This window comes from Rutilus rutilus, assembly GCF_951802725.1.
Source record: "Rutilus rutilus genome assembly, chromosome: 23".
Taxonomy (NCBI): Eukaryota; Metazoa; Chordata; class Actinopteri; order Cypriniformes; family Leuciscidae; genus Rutilus; species Rutilus rutilus.
In genome coordinates this window covers 27,910,602-27,930,007 of record NC_140233.1, presented here as the reverse complement: position 1 = coordinate 27,930,007, position 19,406 = coordinate 27,910,602, and the positions used below count along the sequence as shown (strand labels likewise).

Genomic DNA, 19,406 nt, shown 5'->3' with positions numbered 1-19,406 from the left:
GAGCTTTTTTCTTTGTTTAAACATGCTGTAAAAAATGATCTGTTGAGTAGTTTGAGCTAAAACTTCACATACTCACTCTGGGGACATCAGAGACTTATTTTACATCTTGTGAAAAGGGGCATACTAGGGGACCTTTAAAAGTTTCGCCGGTTAAACAATTCATTCATGTGCTGTTCTGACATGCACTTTTTCTGAGCCCGAAGCACGCGCACACTAAAAATTTGTCAAACAATGACTGGTTAACGTTACTGGACAAGTTATCTTTCGTGTCTTTCTGTCCTAACACTGTCAAATACACACCAGGTTTACATAAACACAGTTGGTTATGTCTAAAGTGAAATTAAACATTTAGAAGAAAATCTGATGCGTGTCTGTAGAATATAGATGCATGCAGGCCTTAAGATGATATTTAAAGGCACAATATGTAACTTTTTTGCTTTAAAAATAGCAAAAATCACTATATCTATGTTATATATATTTTTTTAGTTGTGTACTTACATTATCCCGACTGTTTCCAACAACTTTCAAACCAGGAGAAATTTGTAATTTAATTCGATGACACGGCACGTTTCTTTATTTCCGTTTTGTCGCAGTCAATGCCGTCATATCCGCGTTGTCCCTGGTTTCCGCTTGTGCTGCCATAGCAACCAGAGCTATGAACCAGAGCCGTCTGATAGTAACCAAAGCGACTGACGTGGACAACTGTGTAGTTCGCAATGTCTATTTGCACGCTGTTGTTGTTTCGTTCAAACATTATGGACCATGGCAAGCAGACTTTGGATAAAAAAATGAGAACTAAAACGAGAATCAATATCAGCGCGGTGTTTTCGAGATGCCGAGAGCTCCCATAGACAGTATATAAACGAGAGCTCCACGTCCGAGACTTCGACCGCTCCTACATGTACTTTATTAAACAAGTGAGCACATTTACATAAAACTAATCAATGTTATATAGTTCAACAATGATAAAATGTTAGAATATGATCTGTATGTTATTCTAATGTTGATCTAGCTTACTGCTAGTCTCATACAGAAAAACTAACACATACATTTCAACACATTCAAATGCAGTTTAGTGTGCTAGTGTAATGTAAGACCAAGTGAAACAGCGCTGCGTTACCTCACAAGTTTAATTTGTTTAATAAACTGACCTGTGAGTAGTAATTCTGCGTGTAGTTCGGTAGAATGAAATGTCCATATTCCTTTTATATCCGCGGGACTCGCGTCGCGTGTGGAGCTGATAGCTGTCTCTTAGCAATCCTGAACTGCTTCATATCACAGTCATGATAAAAACATTGATGTATTCAGTCATCCATAAACATTATTAGATCGGTCGGCTTGACGTTGACGACAAGATCCATAGTTCTTAGCAAATGTTCCGTCATCAAACTACGCATTTGTTATTGTAAAGAGGTTAGCGACCGCTAGTGGCGAAAAATTCCATACTGTCCGTATAATGTCTGTAATATAAATTACAGACATGGCCTCTGATGACTATTTCTCATTTTTCTCAGTTATTTTGCTTTATTTCCAGATGGAATCATAGGCTCGTTCTTACATAGTAGAGCATGTTTACACATGCGCAGTCTTCAAAAACAGTGCTTTAAATCTCTTGACAAACTAAAATACGTAATTTATATAAGAATTTTTTTTTTTTTCAGATGTGCCTTTAGCCCCATTGTACCTTATAACATGCTTCTATTTACATGATAAAAGTATTCATAATATTAAAGGGATTGTTCAACCAAAATATTTTAATTCTGTCATAATTTGCCCTCCCTCAAATTGTTACAAACCTGTAGTTTATATCTTCTGCTGAACACAAAATAATATTTCTGAAGAATGTTTGTAAACAAACTGTTGATGGAAACCATTGACTTCCATAATATGGAAAAAAATCCAATGGAAATCATTGGGGTCCATCAACTGTTTGTTTACAAACCTTCTTCAAAATATACTAATTTATGTGCAAAAAAAGAAATTCACACAGGTTTGAAACAACCTGAGGGAGAGTAAATTATGACAGAATTAAATATTTAGCTTGCACTATCCCTTTAGTAGTATGACTACTTTTATCATGTGAATAGAAGCATATGTTGTAAGCTACAACAGGGCTAAAGGCACATCTGAAGAAAAAAAATAGCTTTTCACCACTCTCATAGTGTATGATTGCAGAAAAATATGTTTGATTGAACCTTTATGAAGCAACAGATTTTGTGTACAAATAAATCATAAAAGGGGTTTATCTTGTTTACAAATCTTTTAAATGTATGAGGTGGTGAGGGGTTTCTTTTACCCCACAGATACACACACGTAGTAAAAGGCCCACATTATTGATGCAAGTACATTAGCTAAAATAATATGTTTTTATTGATGTCTAAGTTAATTCTTCTTCAAATCACTATTGCAAAGTTTGTACTATATTCTGTTTATTTTGATAAATAAAATAATGTATTTTTGTTCAATAAATATACTGTCATTAAATATGTTAATATAAAAATATAGAACAAAAATATTTTATATATTACATATTCTGAAAGCATCAAAGAAGATCCCATAATAATTTAAGATTTACTGTAACAATACATTGTATTTTTTTTTTTATATGAGATATGATTAATATCATATTTGTTAAATATAATGGTTTCATTATAAATATGGTGATTATCTCTAAGGTGGACACCCAACTATATATATTATATTTACAATCTAAATTTAACCATGTCATTCCAAAACAAGTAATAAAAACTCGGTGAGTGTTTTAGCGCAATTTTCTCACCTCATGGGATCACAACACTAAGAGATAGTAAATCTTTTCCTGGATTTTTTTTGTGCGTTCCCGAGATTAGACCTTCCTTAACATAATGCCCAAAACCCGAAGTCTCTAGGTGGTCTGGTTGAGGAGTAGATAGAAGTGCAAGATTGGTGCGCACAGACGCACAGAACAGAAATCATGAGTTAACAATCGCAATTTGTCGGAAAATTGCGCTAAAAATGGAAAAGTCAGCGGCTGTTTATTATCATGTTAATTATTGTGCCTTTTACCCCAAATAACATACTTTTACATAATCTTCCGTTATTGAAAAACTGTTGCTTTAATTACCTTAAACAAAACTGAAAATCATACAGAAGTACTTTGTTTCAAGCTACAAAGAATAATGTTAGTGATTCTCATTTGCAAAATACATCTACAACCAGTGGCGGATTTAGCAAATCGGGGGCCCAAGGCGAAGGTAGGTAGGCAATGGGCCCCTCCCCATCCAATCTTTAAAAGAGAACGAAAAAAATATGTACCGACTGAATGGTGGATATATAGGCAGGTAAAGCTAATCTACGGGGAAGTAAAGGTTAGAGAGGAGAAAAATGTCCCCTTTAAACCCTGCATATACTTCTTTACTCCTAAACAGAAACATGTTACAATGTTTACATGGTACAATTTCTGGTAAGCTATGTTTTGTTTTGTTTTTTCGTTTTTTTTTTTTTTTTGCTTGACAAATTTCACCATTTCGATTCAATTCTTGTGATTTGATTCAATATTGACTCATTTGGATAAATATTAGGTAACGTTTCACAATTTAGGCACTTTTTCCTCAAGAAAAAAAAAAGCCTTATCAGCTGGTATAATTTAAGGTTAAAATAAATAATATAGTAGCCTACACATATTTAGCCAAATACTCTCTATAGTTCTTTTTTTAGCCATGACTTTCACGAGGTAAATGTTATGTGATGATTGTTCTCCAGCTGTTTTACCTCTTTCCACGGTTGAAAAACACTTATTGATCGATATTATGAATGAGGAATATACATTTCGGTAAGTTATACTGGATCTTTCAACATAGTTAATTCGTGTTTATTTAGATGATCAGTTCACGTGCCGCTATAGGAATCTGTCACGTCACATTAAAATGGTAAAACGGTCTTAAATTTCGTAATAGAATTAACAGAATCTGAGAGCTGAGATTTTTTTTAAATATCATGATTCATAAGTAAACTGCTCAGTTTTGTCTGTCGATCTCCGTGTCCTCTGCTTCACGATTTTTCTGTGCGTTGGACGTTGTTGTTCCTGATCTGTATCCCCAACAGTAGGCTAGCCGTAAAAAAGTTTGTCATCTTTGGCAGCGTTCCCAAATAGCCTACCTATCAGAGTCTTTTCACTTTTTCTTTTATTTGAGCCGCTTGGGTAACTTCGAAACTTTACATTTTCGCGTTTAGACTCGTCGTGCTCTGTTTTTGTATTTCCCAGTCCTCCTGTTACTGCGTGTTGTTTATCTTTCGCGCTGCGCACCTTTACGGACTTTCCTCCCGCTTCTTCCTTTTTTAAGCACCGCTTGGGTAGCTAGCTTCGCTTAATTTTTACTCTGTCTACTACTCTGTACACTCTGTCTGTCAATCACTTCTTTTTCTCCGTCAGTTTTTTTGGCACAGTCTTGTCACTTTCGCAGATGCGCAGTTGGTGAGATAATGGAATAGTCCAATGTAGTGAGGCGGGGGCCCCCTCCTGTCCGCGACACTAATGATTTGATGCCATTTTTCGCAAATGGAGTTTTAGAAATATATAATAAAAAAAACTTAAGCATAAGTTAATAGGGCATGTTGGGGGCCCCAAGGTAGCTCGGGGCCCAAGGCAATTGCCGACCTTTGCCTAATGGTAAAGTCCGCCCCTGTCTACAACATTTTAAAATGCATAAATTATTAGATCAAATCAGCAAAGAATCAACTTTGCACTGCTGTACAATTTATATCTTAAAAAAAACAGTACATTTATAACAGTATATGTTGTGTTACAGTTCGCTGGCATTAAATGGACTATAGCAGAGTAAACGGTCTATAGGATTATATAGGTGACCATAGCAAACAATATTTTTGATTTACAATTTGCTCTGATGGTGAAATAAAAAAAATCCGATGTTGACTTTCTGTGACCTTACAATAGAGGGAAAAAAATATATGGAGAAAGAAGTTAAATTTACTATCACTCCCTCAGCATTGGAAACACACTCGCAGCAGTGCTTACTTTTTTTTTTTTTTTTTTTTTTGGTAATTTAAAGCCAGAAATGCCCATTGTTCATTCATATATCTCTGTTGAGCAGGGTGATTTTGAGTGTTTGCATAGAAGTTGAAGTGATTTTCAGGTCTTAAAATGCTTTGGAAAGTTTTAAAAAGTATTAAATTGGAAGTGTTTTAAAAGCTGGTCGCTATTCACTGCAATGATATGGACTAGCATGAACAGGACTTTTTTTTACCTTTTAGTGTTCTGAAAAAAAGGGGCATTAGTACCACACCAGGGTGAATAAATTATGACCTTTATTTTTCATTTTACATTGAACCATCCTTTTGAAGTTAAAATATTAAACAAATTTAATAAATAAAAAGTATTTTTTTAGTGTAATATTTTAAATGTTTTTAATTTGTGCATGTATTTTAACAGTTCAGAAGAAGACATGCGCGAATTATTTCGCCAAATACAAAGAACCACAAATTTACTGGCAGAAAGATTGACCTCCTCACAAGGAACTCCTGCCAGGGACATCCTCCCCATCTCTGATGCCCCCTCGGCCCCCCTCTCACTGTCTGTTCCCAACCACCCCATGCTACAGAACAAACTCCACCCACTGGCGACCTTATCAATCCACCTCTGATTCTCAGAGTAGCCAAGCATCATCATCATCAAGGGAAGATGACATCCAGGTCAATCTTTCAAGACTTTTTCGGCCATATACTTCAAATTCAGAGTCTGGGGCTTTCAGGGAAAACACCTTCAAAGGAAAAAAGGGTAACACTTTAGAATACTGTTCCTTCATTAATGAATAACTACACAGGAACAAATGAGTAATGCATTAGCAACACTCTAGTAACTACTATTAACTAACAAGAAACTCTGATTAACGAATTAGAAAGTAATAGCGCTCAGTCGGATGTGGTAGTTCACTATTAGCTAATCAATAACTACTATTTTTCATACCTCACTGAAGACTATAAGAACTACTATATACAGGTTAATAAATATTTATAATGCACAATGTTTAATATAAGGTAATGGTAGCCCACTAATAATTAATCAAGTGTTACATCCTTCTAAAGGAACTACTAATAATTTGGATCAGTATTCTAAAGTGAAAAACATGATAAATACCTAATATTGACTGAAGTCATAGTAAGCTTTTAAGGCTTTTGTAAGGTTTTGGATAGCAATGACTCAAGTGTTACTACATCTTTCTAAAGGAACTATTAATAATTTGGATCAGTATTCTAAAGTGAAAAACATGATAACAACCTAATATTGACTGAAGTCACTGTAAGCTTTTAAGGCTTTTGTAAGGTTTTGGATAGTAATGACTCAAGTGTTACTACATCTTTCTAAAGGAACTATTAATTATTTGGATCAGTATTCTAAAGTGAAGATCATGGGAACACACTAGTAATGACTAAAGTGTTACCAAATCCATTGGAAGGAATTGCTATTCAAAATCTTACAAAAATCTCAAAAGCTTACAATGACTTCAGTCAATATTAGGTAGTTATCATGTTTTTCACTTTAGATACTGATCCAAATTATTAGTAGTTCCTTTAGAAGGATGTAGTAACACTTGAGTCATTACTAGTGGGTTACCATTACCTTTTATTATAAATTATGCATTATTTATGTTAATTATGAACCTGTAGATAGTAGTTCTCTAGGAGGTATGAACAAAATAGTAGTTCTTGATTAGCTAATAATGAACTACTACATTCATCTGAGCGCTATTACTTACTAATTTGTTATTCAGAGTTTCTTGTTAGTTAATAGTAGTTACTAGAATGCTAATAATTCGTTACTCGTTTGTTCCTGTGTAATTATTCATTAATGAAGGAACAGTATTCTAAAGTGTTACCGAAAAAAGAAGTTCCCTGGAGCCATAATTTTTCCTGTCTCTCTGAACCAGAGAGCACTTTTCTGCCAAGTGTCGAGGACACAAGGATTCTGGAAGAATGTGGTCCGGGCCGCAAATGTATTACTTTTTCAAGTACTGTGGGCAGCCATTCAGATGTTGCTGAATGCCTTTACCAGGCATACCCACTACTTAGAGGTGCTGGGGGATTCACCTTAGCCAGGAGTGATTGCAGAAGGGAGTTATCCATCATCCCAATCCCACCCTCAGGCTACTCGCTAGCCTATTTAAGACATTTCTGTAAAGGAAAGCGGACCCCAATCTACATTATTCCCCTGCAAAAACCTATTGTACTCCAACCTCACAAAGGAAATGTAAGTGCAATGTGCAAACCGATAAACTAACATTTTTTAAAGAAAGTGAATGTTCATGTTTTGTTTAATTTTAATACACTTCAATAGCAGGTTCCAGCTGTCATGCAGGAGTGTTTCACATGCAAGCAAATTGTCACGGGGTGACAAATAAGCCCGGGACTATCCCCGCTAGAGAAACGTCCCTGTTGAGATTTGGGAAGTGAAACACCGTCCCAAAGCCGAGTGAGTGCCTGTCGCTATGGAAACTAGTGGCGGATTGACAGCAGGTGTGGGTAATTTGCGCTGAGCGTTTGCTCGTTGTGAGGAAAAAGGAATGTCGTGTGTATGAGGAATTGAAGACGGAGAGAGAGAGAGGGAAAGAGGGAAGTGCATCGTCTGGATGAAAGAGTGAAGATAAGTAACCGATTATTGAATCTCCTACCACACGTTTGATATTGAGATAGATGTGGGTTGAAGTGCTTGGAGTGTACCGTATGAATATCACTGAGTGAATTAAATTGATTCTCTGCCATTCTTATCTCCTCTTCTCGTTCGGAGGGTGAAGTGAATCCAGTTTACGCCTATGAAGAAGTGTTTAAAATCTCTTTCCTCTCACTGCTGATCCTCTGCTTTTTGAACCGAGACCCAGGGTGAGTGCTGGCCTTAAGTACACTAATTGAGTGGATTTGCAGTGTTTGAATTGACGTTCCTTCTCCTTTCTCCCGTGGCATATTGGAGTGAAAATTCCTGTGAGTGTGTGAAAGACTGCTTTTAACTGCCGTGTGCTAGCCCAAGAGGCAGGCTGGTATATTGTACATCTTCAGAGCTTGGAGAGATCGAGTACGTCCAACTGAGGAAAGGTTTGGGAAGGACAGCTGGTGTGAAGTCCTGTTTTCCCCACGACATATGTGAGAACATTATATTGCTGTGTGAAGTATTGACTCTGTCTGCCCTAGAGAAAGCCAGCCCAGTCTGTGACTGTGAGTGCGCTGCAGCCCCGAAGCCCACCTGTATGGGGTGAAGTTTCTGTCTTCTCCGCGACACATGTGAGAACATTATATTGCTGTGTGAAGTATTGACTCTGTCTGCCCTAGAGAAAGCCAGCCCAGTCTGTGACTGTGAGTGCGCTGCAGCCCCGAAGCCCACCTGTATGGAGTGAAGTTTCTGTCTTCTCCGCGACACATGTGAGAACATTATATTGCTGTGTGAAGTATTGACTCTGTCTGCCCTAGAGAAAGCCAGCCCAGTCTGTGACTGTGAGTGCGCTGCAGCCCCGAAGCCCACCTGTATGGAGTGAAGTTTCTGTCTTCTCCGCGACACATGTGAGAACATTATATTGCTGTGTGAAGTATTGACTCTGTCTGCCCTAGAGAAAGCCCAGCCCAGTCTGTGACTGTGAGTGCGCTGCAGCCCCGAAGCCCATCTGTATGGAGTGAAGTTTCTGTCTTCTCCGCGACACATGTGAGAACATTATATTGCTGTGTGAAGTATTGACTCTGTCTGCCCTAGAGAAAGCCCAGCCCAGTCTGTGACTGTGAGTGCGCTGCAGCCCCGAAGCCCACCTGTATGGAGTGAAGTTTCTGTCTTCTCCGCGACACATGTGAGAACATTATATTGCTGTGTGAAGTATTGACTCTGTCTGCCCTAGAGAAAGCCCAGCCCAGTCTGTGACTGTGAGTGCGCTGCAGCCCCGAAGCCCACCTGTATGGAGTGAAGTTTCTGTCTTCTCCGCGACACATGTGAGAACATTATATTGCTGTGTGAAGTATTGACTCTGTCTGCCCTAGAGAAAGCCCAGCCCAGTCTGTGACTGTGAGTGCGCTGCAGCCCCGAAGCCCACCTGGATGGTGTGAAGTTCCTGTCTTCTCCACGACGTATGTAAGAACGTTAGATGGCTGTGTGAAGTATTGACTCTGTCTGTTCTAGAGAAAGACCAGCCCAGTCTGTGACTGTGAGTTTGCTGCAGCCCCGAAGCCCACCTGGATGGTGAAGTTCCTGTCTTCTCCACGACATAAGAACGTTATATCGTTGTGTGAAGTGTTGACTCTGTCTGCCCTAGAGAAAGCCCAGCCCAGACTGTGACCGTGAGTTCGCTGCAGCCCTGAAATCCGCCTGTGGAGAAAGCCCAGCCCAGTCCGTGACTGTGAGTTCGCTGCAGCCCCGAAGCCCACCTGGATGGTGTGAAGTTTCCGTCTTTCCCCACGACCCATGTGAGAAAACTATATTGTTGTGTGAAGTGATGATTCTGTCTACCCTAGAGGAAGTCCAGTTTAGTCGGTGACTGCGAGTTCGCTACAGCCCTGAAGCCCACCTGTCGGGTGCGAATCACTCGTCCGCCCAAGATACCCATCTGCACACTATTGACTGGTGCGAACTGTCTCCCACTTGAAAAGAGGAGAGGAAGCTGTGGCCATCCACCCGCCGGAGAACTCACCTGTCCAATTTACCTTTCATTGTGTACCAGATACCAGCTGGAGAAAGGAGCCCTGTTAACCTACTTACCGTAAGATACCTACCTGCATATTATTGACTGCTGTGAACTGTCTCCCACTTGAAAAGAGGAGAGGAAGCTGGGGTCATCCACTCACCGGAAAACTCACCTGTCCAATCCACCTTCCATTGTGTACCCGATACCAGCTGGAGAAAGGAGTCCTGTTAGTCTACATACCGTAAGATACCTACCTGCATATTATTGACTGCTGTGAACTGTCTCCCACTTGAAAGGAGGAGAGGAAGCTGTGGCTATCCACTCACCGGAGAACTCACCTGTCCATCACCTCCCATTGCGTACCTGATACCAGTCTGGAGAAAGGAACCCAGTTAACCTACATATTGTAAGATACCTACCTGTATCCTATCGACTGCTGTGAACTGTCCCCTACTTGAAAGAGGAGAGGAAGCTGTGGCCATCCACTCACTGGAGAACTTACCTGATCATCATCTCCTATTGTGAACTTGATACCAGTGTGGAAGGAGCTTGGTCGATCTACTTACCGTAAGATACCTACCTGTATATTATTGACTGCTGTGAACTGTCCTTCACTTGGAAAGAGGGGAGGAAGCTGTGGCCATCCACTCACCGGAGAACTCACCCGTCCATCACCTTCCATTGTGCACCTGATACCTGCTTGGAGAAAGGAACTCTGTTAATCTGCATACTGTGAGACACTTACTGTCCGGTACTCCTTACTGGGAATCGCCGTCTGTGGGGAAGACTGTGTCTGCTTGCCGTCTTGGATTCCTCCCTGGACAAGGGAGAGAAGAAGACTTTTTAGATTAGGATTACCAATTGTTTTATTCTTAATAAAATTTGTTACTCTTTATTCTTCGACTCTGGTCTTGTCTCTGGCACGCTCCTCAAAGTGTTCTGGGTCTAGGGGTGGGCATTAGTCTGGTTCGGCCCATCCCGACCTGTGACACAAAGCATAATCCTCTCTCAACTGCCAGAACACACTGCGACATGCAAATGGTAGATTTTGTGTACTGACTGACTTTTGTGTTCATATCTCACTTTAAATTAAGCATGGGCTATCTCTGAACATAAAGGTACAGTATTTTTCTTATTCCATGCAAACAGCACAACAACTGGTGAAAATCCTGAAGAATTTAATGATTCACTCACCCAACCAGAGAATGGGTATTCTACTCTGTGCTAGTAAACGACATGTAAGAATGTCCTACTTTTTGGTGAATGTGTTTGTTGTGGGTTAAAATTGATCTATTTGTATATCAGTTCCAGCGATGACGAAGATGTCTGAATTGCAATCGAACTATCCTTTCAGACATTTTTAGAAATAACAAATTAGAATTTTGTACACACAAGCATTAAGTGTCCTCAGGACAGTCAGCAGCAGAGGTCTCACATGAGGCCGGAGGTGATTCAGCTTGTTGTACTCCACTTCAGACTGAAGATCCACTGTATGTATATTCAGTACTTTATGCCTTAACGGCTAAGAGTGTTGTTTTTAATTGTTTTTAAACAGACCTGAAGTTGTCATCTCAAGTGATGAAGAGGATGTACATGATGTAAGTCTAACAGTGAGTTGAAACAACATGCTGTTTGGCATGCATTGTTAGTTATTTGGTAAGCGTTTAAGAATTTACAGTCCATGTAATCTTGCATGTATATAGTGATCCGTAGAATATAAATTGTGTTAATAAATTGTTAACAAGGTCAAACAGTACTTAATGATAGGCGGCTGCTTTCAAACACGCTGTTGCGCTTTATGTTTGTGTGCACTTTTAGTAAAACATATCTAAGATTTCTGTTTTTTTTTTTTTTTTTTTTTTTTTTAAGATCTCAAGCACAGTACAAGCATCAGATTGTTACATAATTTATGCTCACATACAAATGAACATATATTCACTCACAGTAACATATGCATATACATATAAACAACTAAATAAACTATGAAAAAAAAAGTCTCCTTAAAATAATATAAATATTGGCTTCAAGATTTCAAGAAAAGATCAGGTTTTTCATTCTGACTCCAAATTTAATCTTTTCAAGTTTGAGGGGGAAAAGTAGGTCAAAATCCCACTGACGGTAGGTTGGAGGAGATGGCAGCTTCCAATTAATTATGACTCATCTAGCCAACAGTGTGCAACAATATTTAATACTCCAACCCTGAAAAAATCACCTGCCTGTAACTTTCTAGTAATCCTGAGGACCTCAATTAGCTTGTTCAGGTGTGTTTGATTAGGGTTGGAGCTAAACTCTGTAGGACATTGGCCCTCCAGGACCGAAGTTGCCCATCCCCGTTCTACAGACTTGTGAATCATTGCATCATAAATACAATGTTATTAAGAGATTCATTGTGCAGTGTAGCCACTATTTTTTGTAATATTTTTTATTGTTCTTCATGTTATTGCTACTTTTTTTTTTTTTTTACAGCTTATCGGTAATATTTAATCAGTCATTTTTGATGTAACATACTTATAATTATTATAATTATCATCATTAATTAACTCATTAAATGTATTGTACATTAAATGTACAACACCAAAAAAATTGCATACTTTCTGCATGTTTACTAGATAATACACAGAATGAATTACACAGAATATGTATTTGTAAATCTGATCATTGGTTTTATTACAGAACATGGTGGATGATTAACACCAGCTAAATGACGTGTCCCCATCACACCCAACAACAAAAAGTTGTCATGTTGATCCAAGCGTGTAATTTAACATAACCAAAGTTTAAAATGTATGAAGCTTCGTTAGTGAAGTGATCCATTACCACAATCAAAGCATATAGGTATTTCACTTAATGCAATTTAAAATTAACTTGGGAGTAGTTGGTTGTTACATTCCATTCCTGAAAGCAGTTATTCATTCACCCAAAAATGAAATTCAGTTAAAGTGATTTAGGCTTAGGTGAAGTATCACTTTAATTATGTCTACTAACTGAATACAAGTTTGTAAAATGTAACTATTTCCGGACAGGCCAGATTTGGAGACTGTACCACAGAGGCTGGAGAACCAGCTGGACGCTGGACCTCCACCAATGTCAAATTTCATAAATGTGATGAGAGACACTGTTTTACCAAGTGCCTTAAAGGTGCCTTGTGTAATGTCCGCCAAAAAATAAATTCATACTCCACATTCCATACCAGATGGGGGCAGTATACCTCCAGAAAGTGATTTGGTCTACTCTAGAGTAACAACCGAGAAACGGCATAGTCTCTGGCTGTTTCTCAATATGCGTTCTTCAGTGATCTTGTGTCCTTGTGTTCTCGTACTACGTCATCATCAACCGTCGAAGTTCAATTCCAATACTCAAGAACACAAGTACAGAGGACGCATGAAGTGCCCGGATGTGTCCTTGACATCGAGGATGCATCAAATGCAGACTTGAGAGAATCGAACCGTTAAAAATCCCAGAAGACGCTGCGGGCAGTCGACGTACGGAAGGCTGTAAGCTTCAAACTTCTCGTTCTCACTTCAGAGATTCCCGCAGCAAGCTCGATATATGTGACAGCTCGTGAAAGTTTACATTTGTCGGTCTCTTTTGCTTCATTTTAATAAAGTGATAAAGACACAAAGCGGCAGTATTTTTATTAGCATATTAAAAAGAATCTCAACATATTCTCAACTTATATGAAAACAATATCTATAATAATATGAAAGAAATGTTTAATAGGTTGTGACATTTGTTTGTGATGTTGTGTTGTATTTATTGCGCTTTGGTCATAAATCGCTATTTGCCGAGATCAGTTAAGCAGCAAGATCGCAGCACATCTCAGTTCTCATAAAGATGCGTTCTGTGTTCTCGCGTCCTTCCAAGTTCGTTCTTTCAAGGTCGGCTGGCAAGACCGGTCTCAAAGAGAACGCAAGTCTGTTCTTTGCGTTCTTGGAATTGAGAAACAGCCTCTATGTGACATTACAGTGGAGTGGACCTAAGAATAAAAAGGTAATGTGACATTACAGTCTGTGGCAGAAATGTGAACTTTTCAATTAGTCATGATAATGACATCTAGTTCACAGTAAAACATGCCTGTGAGGAAACATGGGCAAAGTAGGACCTGAAACAAGTCAGGCACACTCACTTATCAGAATCACTTGACCCGATGCTCGTTAGAGTGAGATCTGTCAGTACTGGCCGTTTTTCCATGGGAGTGGATGACAGTGGTCCTTCATACCTAAAAAAAAAAAAATTACACAGTTCAACACTGCAGGTACAAATGTTATGCCTAATGCTGGAACTAGTCTCAGATCCCAAAATCAGCTGGCCAGTCGATCGCCACGGCATAACTTCACCATCACTTTACCTAACATCGTCAAAACTGTTGTAGTTGTAGTTTAGTTAAAAATTATGAAGTATTCTTAGCTGCACACAGGGGCGTATCCAGGACATTATTTCTGGGGGGGCCAGCTTGGGCCAGTCTTTTATTTGGGGTGGCACTTGATTGTCAAAAACTACTATTTTAAAACTCACGCACCGCATCACTCAGGGTAGCGGTTTTCCCGCGGCTCGTCAGGCCATAAACAATGGATTGAACTTCCTTATGGACACTAATAATGTCTTATTGATAATCCATGTTATTGGGATGGGTGCTTTAGATAATGTGCGAGTGCGATGTGCATGATTATGTGAGGGGTTAGGGACCTTAACATGAGACGGGGATGTTTTTAGTGCAAATGACAGAAAGACACATAATTTGTCATTTAGGCGATAATATATTTAGGTAAACCATAGCATTTTAAGTGCAATATTCAATTTATTATTATGCGTTGTCGGTGGGGGCGACATTGCAAGTATTGTACATTAATTCAAGTATATTATGTTTACAGAAGAAGGTTTTAATACAATGGCGGGCAAAGAGGAAAAATTATGCGAGCTTATATGTAGGCCTATACATCTAGTGTGTCAGTGTGTGTGTGTGTGTGTGTGTGTGTGTGTGTGTGATTTTGGTTGGGTGACAGTTGTAGGTTACAGTTTGACAAAAGAACAATGTTGTGTTTTACATAAATATAAGTTTAACGATGTCCTGAATAAAATGACGGAGTACGTTTTTTTTTGTTTTTTTTCCCACTGTTCGATCGTGCCCGCGCCTCTCTCTCTCTGACACACACATTCCAGCATTGCAATCTTGACATCGCAGCCTGTTATTATGCTGCGTTTACACCAAACGCGAATAGAGCGTCAAATTCGCGTCTAGTTCGAAGCTTGAACATTTTGAATCCAATCGCGCGTCCAAAGCGAAAGCGAGCTTTTGAAGCGAAATAGACGGGCGTTCAGTGCTATGACTCTACGGGAGCGCGTCGCTCGCGTTGACTATGTAACGGCCCTAAGTGACACATTGGAATTGAGTTAAGCTAGCTAGCAAGCTAGCGCTAGATAATCATACAAGTTTGCAAAAATAACAGCAGCACGCAGCAGCCCTAACGTTACTCAACTCACTCTGCCACCCTCTATGTCGACACATTCTTACACATTAAACTGAGTGAGAAGATACCAATATAATCTTATCATTTCCATTATGCTTTCAAGTATCACCAACTTACTCACATGTTAGTGGTATCCAGTGATAGTCTAGCTGCTACTCTCCATTACGCGCTGTCAGAATGCAGGCACGTAATGTCTTGCACTGTTGATGGGGGCGTGGCCCAACATGTTGCTAATATGGGGCTTTTAGCATAAGTGACAAATGACTTGATAAAAAATAGTAATGCATACATTTCAGCTTCATTTAGACTGTTTCTGTTCAGGAGGTTTTTTTTTTTATTAAATTTATTTTCCCCCTCCTCAGACTGGGGGTGGGGCCGTGAGGTTGGGGGGGCCAGCAGGGTGGCCGAGCCTTGACCAATGGTGGCCGTGACCCCCCCTGGCCACCACGTAGCTACGCCCCTGGCTGCACATATACAAGTGAAACTAGGGACAACATCTATTTAGAGTGTTACGTATGCTGCCCGCCTGATGTTAATTTAGCAGCATAGATCAAGTTTGATTTTCATTAGCAATACCTCTTCTAGCTAAGTTATCATTAGTCACCAAAAAACATTCGGTCTCATTACACCTTGCAATGTTTTCCGTTACGTTTCGTGCGTCCATTTGGGGTTCATTATCATCGAAGACATTTCAAGCTTCTTAGCTAATGTTACATTTTAGCATCAGCTTGGTAGAGACAGCTCTGGTAGATAACAGGTGAAAACCGGATCGGATCTGTGGGTAGAGCTAACTATCAAACGCTAACAGCTACGGTTAGCCATCGCTAACATTAGCACGTTTATCGAACAGCCTTCGATACATTTCTATGTTATAACTTCCCGAAAAAACTACACAAACATATAAAACAAACTTCTAGCGAAATACTAACAGCATCTTACTTACCAATCCAAAAGAAATGTTGCAAGTGATCAGAAATCAAGAATCAAAAACTGAAAATGAACTGGTGGGAAGAAGACAATACATATATTTTTTAATAATTATTTTCTATAGTATACTTCCTCAAAACCTTTGATTGTGCGTGTGTTCATCGGTCCCTGTAACATCCAAACAAGATTTAATGTTAGATCTGTCATTTATGTGATCAAAAGGCTACTAAATCATAGACAAATAAAATCTAAAAATTATCTTGTTATGTAAATCTTTATGTAAATTAGTAAAATAAGCATTTATGTGTGTAATGTAAAGTGTTGACAAAAGCTTAGGCCAAATGGATGACATTATAGCACACATTCAACACACACACACGGCTATCTGATGTGTTTTCATCTGGAAGATGTATTTTTAAGAGTTTCATCTGCCGTACTGTACGTCTGTCAAATGTCCCCTGTCAAATATTAAACACACATTTAGGAAACGTCTATGTTGCATTTGGTTACGAGTGAATCTGCACTTTTTTTTAAAACAAACGTTTATCAGATGTTTGTTCACAGTTAAAGCAATGCTGTCAAGAAAACGATGTTTAACAAATCTGGAGAAGTGTGTGTGCTTAATGAAGCACGACTGGTAGCTATATGAAAATTCAACGTTTCACAACTTAATATAATTAATATATCAATATTTAATATTAATGTCTTCAAATCAATAGTTTCCTCGTCAGTTGTTAAATAAGTGCAATGTAAATATTAATAATGACTGAATAATAGTATGTATGATTCTGTCAATAGACTCTTCAGAAATGTGTGTATAATAGCTTAGCATTTCTCAACATGAGGAAGTTGTTTGATAATGTGTGTGTGACTGATCTACAGTCTTCAGGATAATGATTTAAATAGAGAGAGTCACTTTGCATTGTCAGCACATGCTTCAGTGCTCTGAGAGTGTTTATAGTGCTGTGAGTTTAACACTTCATGACTGAGAGCAGAACACAATCTTCATCATCACACAAGACTAAACTACAGCAATGAACACAATCAACATCTTCATCTGGACCATTGCACTGTTTATTCAAGGTTTGTGTAATACAGTTTTTATAATGATTATTAATTATCTTAAAATGTGAAATATGTATGTTTATCATATACTGTATATCATCATATATAATTTTCATTTTTCTTTGTGTTTTCTTTCAGAGTGTAGAGGACAGATCACTGTAACTCAGAGTCCATCAATAACAGCAGTTCAACCAGGAGAAGAAGTCAGAATAAACTGTAAAACCAGCAGTAATGTGTTTGTGTATAATGGTAATCAGTGCTTAGCCTGGTACTCACAGAAACCCGGAGAAGCTCCTAAACTCCTCATATATTATGCAACAACCCGTAATACTGGAACTCCATCTAGATTCAGTGGCAGTGGATCTGGCAGTGATTTTACTCTGACCATCAGTGGAGTCCAGACTGAAGATACAGGAGATTATTACTGTCAGAGTTTACACTGGCCGGGCAGCACTAGATGGTTCACACAGTGATAAAGAGTCGTACAAAAACCTCTGTCAGTCAGACGTCACAGTGACTGCACTGATACAGCTGAGAGAAACTGCAGCTGCTGATGGAGGATCACAAACTACACAATATCAATGTTTAGTTCAAAGTTTCTAAAGACTTTAAAAATATAAATTTATCGATAGTAATTTATTTCATATGAAATAAGAGTTAGTGCTGATATTCCTAAACCACAAAACCATTCTGCTGCTCTTTCCTAAACATCCGTGTTTTTGAATGTGATATTTTGAGTCAAAGGCTTGTTCATATTTTGTAAAAGGTAATTAAAAATTAATTTCCATTTGTTGGCATGACTAGATTCAGATGTTTAATATAATTGAAGTTGGGTGTCCATCATAGAGATAATCACCATATTTATAATGAAACCATCATATTTAAACACATGATATTAATCATGAAATATTAGGGGTGTGACGGGACAGCTTTTCACCTCAATGAGAAATATCACGTTTTAATGTCATGTTTTAATATCGCGAGATCTCGTCACACCCCTAATATTTATTGTTACTGCATTAATGGGATCTCCTTAATCAAAGCTTTCACAATCTTTAATTTTTACCTTTTTTTTCTGTTATTAAACAAAAATACATTTCTTAGTAATTCCTTCTAAACGATTTGGTAATACTTGAGTCATTACTGTATTACCATGATCTTGACTTGAGAATTAATTATGCATCATGCATTATCTCACACCTTGGCAATAGTATCGCCATTGGCTAGTAAATGTTCTAGTTTACTAATATAGATATACTATAGCTATTTAGATAGAGTGTTAAAGTGCAACAGTGTTTTTTCTATATTCCACCAGGAGCATCAGCAACAGCACCAACTCAGCAGGATTCCCTACAAAAAATGAAGAAAGAAAATGCTTTTTAAAAGCTAAAATGAAGTTCCTTGAGGATAAATGGAAGGACATCGAAAGTGAGAGAGATTTCCTACGTCTCAGTCTGACTAATACCTTACAACCCGTTATAAGTTATACTTAGTAATGTGTACTACAAATACTGTTGGCTCTTATGAGAAAGTGTTTGATGTTCCTCATTTTTAATCTGCTTTGAATAAATGCGTCTGCTCATAATTGCTACTGTACAGTAAATGATCATCGCACTTTCACCTCTTGCACATTAAGAATAGCTTTTGACATGTCAAGCCACTGACATGATAGGAGTCTTCATCTCATACAAGTGTTAAACAAGTGATATTAATGAACTTTTTACTGTGGAAAATGTACAGAGTCTACATTATAACATATCCTGGCATAACAGGGCACAGTGTACTGTAGTCTGAGGCCTATCTGTTCTTGTTGTTTTAAAGTTAGATCTTGTGGTGTTCGTTAACAAAGGTAGCAGAATATTTACATTTAACAATGACATCAAAGCTGGTAAATGTGGAAGAAATGAAATGTAATCTTAATATGATTTGGTTTGTATTCCTTATCAGCCTTGTCAGCAAAGGAAGACATGATGGAAGCTCCTGCAAATCCAAATTTGATGATGCTGTATCACAGTCTGGGGTTAGGGCATACCTGTCAACACTCCCGTTTTTCCCCGGGAGTCTACCGTATTTCACACCCATCTCCCGCCCCCCTCCCGTTTTGTTATAACTCCCGTGAAATAATTTGTATGGCCCAAACGTCGTTATATGAATAATCACATCAATATATTATTCCAAGGTTGTCCAGTTGCCAGATCTTGTATGAAACCCATCCTACTCGCGCAATCAACACATCATACACATTTCAACCCATCTGTGAGCTCAACCTGGCAACCTACAACCCAGTTGTGCCGTC

The 19,406-nt window shown here is 38.5% G+C and overlaps 1 protein-coding gene across 1 annotated transcript in view; it reads left to right on the top strand.

Moving 5' to 3' along the window:
- The window catches only part of LOC311283110 (uncharacterized protein), a 790,474-nt gene that overhangs the window by 333,073 nt on the left and 437,995 nt on the right, over window positions 1-19,406 (top strand). The gene's annotated exons all lie outside the window — the stretch shown is intronic.